Genomic DNA, 9,545 nt, shown 5'->3' on the forward strand with positions numbered 1-9,545 from the left:
ATAGGCATATTGGTGTACCATGATTCCTGAGGGAAGATGCTCAAGTTGAATACCTAAGGAAAATTTGGTTTTACCCAAATCCTTCATCTCAAATTCCATCTTTAGGTGATTGTGTGCTTCATCAATGTCTGGTGTGCTGCCGATGATGTTGAGATCATCAACATACACATAAATGATGCAAAATCCTGTAGAGGACTTCTTGATGAAAACACATGGGCAATCAGCACTATTGGAGTAACCTTTCTGAAGATGGAACTCACTGAGTCGGTTGTACCACATCCGTCCCGACTGCCTTAAGCCATATAATGACTTATTCAGCTTTACACAATACATGTTGCGTTTTGCATTTTTATTCGGGACAGAGATTCCATCAGGAACCTTCATATATATGTCCGAATCTAGTGACCCGTAAAGATATGCGGTCACGATGTCCATCAACTGCATAGATAGACGATTTTGCACTGTCAAAAATATAAGATATCGGAAAGTGGTTGCACTCATTACTGGAGAATATGTTTCAGTGAAATCAATGCCGGGTTTCTGCGTGAAACCTTGTGCTACGAGCCTTGCTTTATATCTCACCACCTCATTGTTCTCATTCCGTTTCCGAAGAAAAACCCATTTGAATCCCACAGGGAAAACACTGGGAGGTGTAGGTATTGCTTCAGTGAATACCTTTCTTTTGTTAAGCGAGGCAATTTCTGCTTGGATTGCATCCTTCCATTTAGGCCAGTCGGAGCGCTTTTGGCACTCAATGATAGACCTTGGATCATGATCAGTGAGAAGGGTATCTGCAATCTTTTCAGCAAAATATATGTCGACAATCGTAGTCTTACGGTCAAATAATTCTCCAGAATCAACATAGTTGATGGAAATTTCCTGCACCCCTGGTGACTCTTTGTGATTTCCCAATACGATCGAGTATGGATGTTCCGATGTCCCAGTTAGTTTGTGCATACTGGAACTGGGTTGTGGAGGTTGCCCTTCCACTGGGTGTATACTACCCATCAGGTGTTTGTCAACGTTGAGTTCACCTGCATTTACTGACTTCGAGGTTTTTCTCCTCGATTTCCTTTGCTACTTGCTAGAAGCATGCTCCGGGTCAGAGGCCGTACTACTCCCCCTCTTTTTAGGAATAGGGAGTTGAGTGGTTTTTATTGGTACCTCCACTCTTTCTGGCGCGTTTCTGGCCGGGTTTAAGGACTTTGTAACACCTTTCAAATCAGTAAATGAATCTGGCAGATTATTTGCAAGATGTTGCAAATTAATGATCTTCCGAACTTGAAGTTCGGTCTCATGGGTACGTGGATCAGAGGATGAAATGGAATGAGCATTCCAATTAATTTCCGGGCGTTCTTTCTGGTACTTGAAATCTCCCCCTAATGCCGGAAAATGTTCCTCATTAAATATGCAATCAGCGTGACGGGCTGTGAACAGATCCCCAGTCAGGGGTTCCAGGTACTTAATAATCGACGTTGATTTTTACCCCACATAGATCCCCAACTTCATGTGTGGGCCCATAGATGTCCGTTGTGGTGGTGAATCGGGATGTATGCAGCACATCTGAACTTACGCAGATGGGAAATGCCTGGAGGATTTCCACGTACCAATTCCAGAGGGGAAGAACTGTGATATGCAGTTGGCCTCAATTGTATCAAGTCAGCAGCGTGTAAAACAGCGTGACCCCAACAAGAGGTTGGCAAGTTGCAATTCGTCAACAAAGGTCTTGCAATGAGTTTGATCCTCTTAATCAATGCTTCAGCCAAACCATTTTGTGTATGGACATATGGAACAGAGTGCTGAACTTCAATCCCCAAAGCCATGCAATAATCATTGAAAGCACGTGAGGAGAATTCTGCAGCATTGTCCATTCGAATTGACTTAATTCGACTTTCAGGATAATGGGCTTGCAACTTAATGACTTGCCTCATTATCTTGGCAAATGCATGGTTTCGTGTGGATAGAAGACACACATGTGACCATCGTGTAGATGCGTCAATCAGAACCATGAAATACCGAAAAGGTCCAGATAATGGTTGAATGGGACCACAAATGTCTCCTTGAATACGTTCAAGGAACTGAAGTGGTTCAGCTTGTATTTTGAGGTGTGAGGGCCTCAAAATTAGCTTTCCCGTGGCACAAGATGTGCACACAAAATCAGAGGATTGAGGAAATTTTGACTCAAGCAAATTATGACCAATGGAATTGCTAGTAATTTTTCTCATCATCCTTATTCCAGGATGGCCTAGGCGATCATGCCAGGTTTGGAATGCGTTAACATTCTGAAAAATTACTTTGTATGCAACATGTTCCACGGGTTTGATGTACGTATAGTACAAACCAGACGATAGAGAAGGAATTTTCTCATGTACCTTTTTGCCATATCCGTCATCTTTAGTAAAGAGTAGATACTCCTCTTTGTTGTCTTCATGGGTTTCAATATGAAAACCATTTTTACGGATATCTCGATAACTAATCAGGGTACGTGCAGAATCGGGATACAGTAAAGCATCCTCAATTGTCACATATGTACCACTTGGGAGGGTGAATATGGCACGTCCAGTACCAACAATCACAGTATCGCGTCCAGCGATAGTTAGAATATCTCCATTTGTCTTTTTCAGAGTTTGAAAATATTTCATCTCCCTCAGTATGGAGTTTGTGGCACCACTGTCCACAAGGCATAATTCCTCTTCCATCGGATTGTCCCCGTAGAAAACTATATAAAACAAAGAATTTTCAATAAGAAAACCTCATCGTAATATATAGAATACAATCTTTATTATATCAAATGTGCTGATACAATATAAAGACAACAATAAACTTATGTTCTTATTACAATCATCACAAATGGACATAATTAAGTAGATCACTAAGGAGATTGAGGGACTAGTCGAAGTCGCCAAACACGTTGTTTGCAGTGTACTCAATCAACGTGTTCTCCATTTCAGCAGTAGCCTCAGGCAGATAAGGAACCACGGCGTTGTTCGGTCCAGGAGGAACATCGTGCGAACCACCAGCTCCTTTTGCGCTATCCGGATGAAGGTTGAAGTTGGCTTCAAACCTTTTCCCTTGAGGTGCTTTGCGTCCCTAAGATTGCTGGTACAGCATAACCAAATGCTTGGGCATTGTGCACTTTTCAGTAGAATGCGTGGAGCATCCACACTTGTTGCAAAGCTTAGATTTATCAAACCTGGGCTTTGAAGTGCCTTTTCCCTTGCCTGGGTATCTAGATCTCCTATTCCCATTGCGCTTTCGTTTATGCTCGAAATTGGATTGTTTACCCCGAGGGGTACCATTAAACTTCTGTCTATTTGCAACATTCAGATGGACTTTAGGTAAAGGTTGTGCCCCAACTGGGCGCTGAGAGCCATTCTTAGCGAGTAGCTCATCATGCTTTTCAGCCTGCAGTAACATGTGAATAAGCTCGGAATAGACAGTGTAGTTACAAGCACGATATTGCTGTTGGAGGATCCTATTTGAAGGGAGCATAGTAGACAAAGTTTTCTCTATCTTCTCCCCTTCAGTAGGTTCCTTCTCACAAAAACGCAATTTCGAACATATCTCATGAACAACATGATTGTACTCACCGATGGACTTGTAATCCTGAAGACGGAGATGAGTCCAATCATGGAGTGCTTCTGGCAGGACTACTGCCTTCTGCTGTTCATACCTCGTTTTGAGGGCCAAAAACAGAGTACTAGGAGATTCCTCCTGTAAATACTCAGACTTGAGATCTGGATGAATATGGTGCCTTATGATGAATAAAGCAGCATAATTCTGCTGTTCTGTCAGTGGCGTGGCCCCATCCGGGAGAGGAGTCTCCGGGGGTTGTATTGCACGCGCTATCCCACGGGACGCAAGACTGATATTGATGTCCATAGCCCATGTAGGGTAATTGTGGCCATTGAGGGCAAGCTCCTCAAACTCTTTGGCAGTCATCTTTGTCTACACGAGAGAACTAGAGATAATTAATTTACGGGTGGTAAATTAAAAACCATCATGGTTGTGTAATAAGAATGCAAAAATTTGATACTCAAGTGTAAACTTGAAAAATTCTCAACCTCAATTGTGTGAACATAACACTTTGAAGATCACTTAGATCTCACAGTAATAGGCTACATCGCCATTACCTTGTGTATCCTACAATTCAAATATAAGGAATACACGTTGGAGGTAATCGTTTGTCGAGAATGACAAAGCGTAGACCTCACAGTAAGAGAGGACAGTCTGCAAATAAGCAGTAGATCACAACTCATTACCTTGTGATTCCAAATAAAATGAGGGAGAAACATTCAAAAATTTGCAAGTTTGATATGCGAGAGAAGATCTCAATCGCAAAGACATGTTCGATAAAAATGAGATGTGGTAAACACATGGAACATGTCATTCTTCCCAGATGAAATCCGGGACTTTATTTATATTATCAATCCATTACATAATATAAACACACCTACTAATAATTACACAAGTCCTAACATAGAATAAATCTAGAACAGGACTAAAATGTAAGTAGTAGTCAACCTAAGTACTAAACACTACTAAACATAGACTAAAATTGCACAAATACAATAATTAGTACTAATGTTAAGAAAACAGAGAAAAAATCCACACTTTCTGGCCGGCGCACCCGCCACAGCACTGCACAGGGGGGGGGGGGGGAAGCCGCGGGCGCCTGGGCCTGGGCCTGCCCGGCCTTTGGCTGGCCCACACGCTGCCGCACCGCATAAGACAGGGGGGAGTGGGCGGATCGGATAAGGGTCGGAGTATCCGAACCCCGCACCACCACCTCTGCTCGATCCCCATTGTCACACGGCGGCGCCGGCGGGAGGAGGGGCCGCCGCAGGCCCTCGCGATTCCGGTGGTCACCGGCGTAGCACCGACGACCCCTCCTCGTCCGAAGAAGAGTCGACGACGACGTGATCCGAGCGAGCAGTCCCTGGTGCGGCGCTGGTGAGTCCGAGGCTCGCCGGAGCCCACGAGCCGGCGCGGCGGGCGGGACGGCGGTCGAGGGCTGCAATGGCGCGCCTGAATAGGTGGCCGAAGCGCTGCTCAGTGCGGGTGCTCGAGCCCGCGGCCGTCTCCTGTTGAGGCGTGGCGGTGGCGGCACCGTCCTCCATGCCTGCTCCAAGGCGGACGACTCCGGAGGCACCGGTCGGCGCAGAGACGAAGGCGAGCGCCTCCTCCTCTTTCACGATGGCGCGCATCGGCACGGGGCAGTATCCGGGCGGGCCGGCGGCCTCGGCGGCGGGTGTTAGCGTCGACGGCGCGAGCCACGCGGCCGGCAGAGGAGGTGGTGGAGGCGGAGATCCAGGGGGCGGTGCAGGCGCGGTTGCAGCCCTGTGCACCATGGAGGCGCTCAGGCCGGCCACTAGCCAGGGGTCAAACCCCATGGGCGCCTGGCCACGGGCGCACGAGGCACCATCGTGGGCGCGTCCAGGGGCAAGGGGAGCACCACGGTGGGCGCGTCCAGCGGCGCGGTGGCGGCCAGGAGCACCATGTCCAGCGGCGCGGTGGCGGCCAGGAGCGCCACGTACAGCGGCGCTGCGGCCGAATCGACGGATGGCTTGCATCCGGCGACGGAAACGGCGGTGGCCACCAACTCCATGGTGGCGAAGGGCAATGAGGCGGTAGCGGCGACCGTCCTCGCGGATCAGACGGAGGAAGAAGGAGACGAGGCCTGTCATCTCACCGGCAGCGAGTACTTCCTCTCTTCTCCTTTCTCTGTTGCCTTTTGCTCTCGCTGGTTGTTCTACGGGCTGATAACGTGTTTTGAATCAGAATGATCGAATTCGTTGATCGATGGTTACAAGCCCCCTTTTATATGTCCCGAAGAGACACGACGATCCCTCGAGGAGGCATCGGTTCCAGGAGATCGAAGGGAGGCGTCGGTTGCGGGACAAACCGCAACGACGGTTGGGCAAGGGGAGATTTTCCCCCTAATTACATAATTATTTTTAACAAGTTTTTTGCATTGTCCCATGGACCCCAGCTCAAACCTTATCTCTTCTCTGATTTCTTATCTTTATTTTTAGATGTTATTTATTTACCCCTAGAAAAAAAAACGATGTTATCTGATTTATTGTGGTGAGGAACCTAATGATGCACAATGGCAGCCATCCAGTTTTTCCAATGGGATGGTAGTGATTTCAACAAATATATGGGTCGGAGGTTAGAAAGGCATTTTTCAAATGCCTTTTCATATTAAAGAACATAACGATATTTAGTTTGAAGAACAATGCAATTTTTTAAACAGTGTCATTATTTGGGAACATATGTCTGGTAATTTTTGGAATAAAATACAATCAGTTCAAACCGGATATATATGGCGTAGATTTCTCATCCAACAGTTGATGTATCAAAATAGTCGGTGTGCTATCTAGTACCGTGTGTAACATACTGAATCTACAAAACAACTATATCTGAAGGAAATCATTCACCTAATCTACTATCGTTGTTTGATTCAAGCTATAATTAAATAAAATGAAAAACACAAATCTAACTAAGAGCAAATTAGCATAGGCACTTACCCAAGATGGTGTGCTGTTGCACATGTCTGTTTTCATAATGGTAGCAAGATTCTAGAAGTATATCAAATGCTCGATGACTGAATTGGAAAGAAGTGTTATGTTTACTAGTGCCATAACTTTTCATCTCAAAACTGTATCAATTCATCATTCGACATGAATGAAAAAACGATGCATCACTTAGGTGAGTAGCAATAGTTCTCAACATGCCTATAGTATTTGCCATGAACAAGCAAAAATACAGGTTACATGAGATAGGTTACAAAGAAAGCGGTAATCTGATCAAGTCTATAAATATACTTCAAATATGGATGGTCGAAAGGAACGGTTTTAATAAAACATGCCGGCTTATTCATAGAAACTGGAGATGAACAATTCCAAAGTTTCCTGATGGACTCTAAAAAGTCAATATCATTTATCATTGACCATTTCTTGCTTTCTTCTGATTTGTTTGCCAGCCAAATTGAATGTATGCTAACTCAGATTTGAGGAGTTATTCTATGGTTGAATAACTATGTATGATCTACAAAAGAAGCAAAAGTTTCTTAAGCTAAAAATCATCATAAAATGCACGATCAAATCAGTTGGATTGAATTTGCGCTATCTCAGATTTGAGGTGCTCTTCTCTGGTTCATTACATATGATTACAATAAAAAAAGGCATTTCCTTAAGCGAAAAATCATGTTCAAACGCACTATAAAATTGTGGCAGGTTGTGAAATAATCGCTCAAGTAGAACATGCAAGGCAACTTGCTCACAGTGAAGCAACCTAATGTCTTAAATTGGTGAAGCAGTCAACCAAGGTAATCAATACAGAAATATGGTCCCAGCTAAAACAATTTATAGTTGCTCTGTAAGATAACATCACCTTCCTTGGTAGTTTATTTGAAAAAAAAATATAAGGAGTTCAGAGAAACAAACTTTGACCACAATATGCATAATAAATTAGCAGTGCAAGCATCTTAAATCTTCTTGTATTACACCCTGAGTAGATGGATGCTTTTGCTGCACTTCTGTAGTATAGGACTATAGGGTGACAAAAAATAGTATCACTGCAAGTGCATCAGAAAGACAAACTTGAATTTTGCGAAGCACCATCTTCTTACAGGGATTTTGTGAAGCACTTGATTTAACTAATGCAACTACCTGGTGGCCGAGCTAACAATATCATCATTGTTGATTCCTGTTTGCGCTAAGGACGCCCAGCCGGAAGGAACAGATGAGCAAGAGTTGTGAACCTAGGGTTGTAGAAAAAAACAAAAAATAAAGGATTGAAACCAGTCATATTGGGCGACAAAACATGATGTGTAATCGATAATCACACATGGCCGCCACATCAGGAGAAGCTCTTCGCATGGTGGATCCATATCAACTAGCTAACGCTTCAATTTCCTTCATGAGAAAGTCAAAGATTATGTTCCCAACCTTATTCTCGTGAACCCAAGAATAAACATAATCAACAACACATCGGATTCGTGGTACGCATCCCGATTCTTTCAAAGAAATTCCAGGAAAAACTGGGAGACCGGACCTTAAAATCATCGAAACCATGAAAGATTTGTGGTACATAATAACGTACCTGTACCGAGGCAGCGAAGGATGGAAACAGAGAGGAAACTATCCAATAATCCCCACCGGCGAGGGGCGCACATCATCCGCCGTGAAGAGTGATTACTTCCCATCGATCCCCTCATACAGCGACGAACTCCGCCACATAGGGCTCACGAAAGGAGAGGGATCGGGAGAGGTCGGGAGAGGTGCACGATGACCGGGGGCGGCCCCTCTTCAGCCCCTCAACCCGGTCTGCGATGGCTCCTGCGACTTCAGGTACTTGATGCAGGCAATGCAATTGCCGAGATTGGGCTCCTCGCCGGACATGGCTACTGCGGTGGCGCGGACGCGCATTGCAAGGGCGCCGCCGCCGCAAAAGTATGTCTAGGGTCTCACCCCAAAGATCGCGAGAAAAAAGATGAAACGGAGGGGATGCGAATGGCGATGGAGATTGGAGAGGCGATGTGTCGATTTCCTTTTTCTTCCAGGTCGCGATGGAGAGGAGAGGTCGGGAGGGGAGCGAGCAATTTCTCCTTTTTCTCTGCGGCGAGTGGCTGAGGTATCTTTTTCCAATGGCACGAGGCTAAATGGGCTGCGTAGATGGCCCAGTTAACCAGAAACCTTCGATTTTTCTACCGGAGTAGCGGTTTAACGGACAGCTGGCCCAAGATGTTATAGCTTCGACTCAAACGAGGACTCGATGGTAGATGACGATCAGAAAACACGATCGAACGGCCCAGGAGAATGGAGGCGTGAGAGGCCAGGAAAGTGGCTCAGTTTTACTGTCCTAAATTTGGGTCGAGAGATCAACCAGGGTCGCATGATCATTTTACTGCTCCCGTTTTTACCTCGCCGGCGTCCAGTCCACCGTTGGTTCTTGTTGCACCTCGCAACTGCTTCTCAAGAGAATGACATGTGGGCCGTGTTAGGCATGGGTCCAGGAAATAACATGGTTTTATGTATGGATTTGCGTACGTGAAATATGGAGCGTCCAGGTGAGCAGTAAAAACCTAGCCACCAATCCCTCTCAAGCCCCGCGCCCCCTCCGCTCCCCCTTCCTGTGGTCGCCGCCGCCTCCCTCGCCTCCTCCCATGCTCTCCATCACCAGCCGTCGTCCTCATCCCCAGGCTGCCCAGCTACGGCCTCGCTATCTTCCTCCCCCATTTTTACCTCGCGCACTCCCGCCATCGACCTCCCTGGGTTGTCTCTCTCCAAAGGAGTTGCTGGCCCGGCTCTGTACTACTTTAAGAAGCATGCCAGACTGCATGTGAGTTCAATGCATGTAATCAAACACAGTGCAAAGTATAAAAAGATTTTTGTTTGGTGTAGCTTACCTATCACCGCGTGGAGAACCAAACATGTTCCAAAAGTGTGGCGCGACATGGTGTCACGTCTGGAAACATTTGGTGTGATCTGACATGGAAGCTTACGAGTTTCATGTTTGATGTTTTTGAAGATGTGTCTATC

The 9,545-nt window shown here is 45.8% G+C and overlaps 1 pseudogene; it reads left to right on the forward strand.

Annotated features, from left to right (window-relative positions):
- Positions 1-4,703: 4,703 nt before the first annotated feature.
- On the forward strand, positions 4,704-5,917 carry LOC123150562 (glycine-rich protein 1-like; annotated as a pseudogene).
- The last annotated feature ends 3,628 nt before the right edge of the window (positions 5,918-9,545 follow it).

Source organism: Triticum aestivum, chromosome 7A, assembly GCF_018294505.1.
Source record: "Triticum aestivum cultivar Chinese Spring chromosome 7A, IWGSC CS RefSeq v2.1, whole genome shotgun sequence".
Classification (NCBI taxonomy): domain Eukaryota; kingdom Viridiplantae; phylum Streptophyta; class Magnoliopsida; order Poales; family Poaceae; genus Triticum; species Triticum aestivum.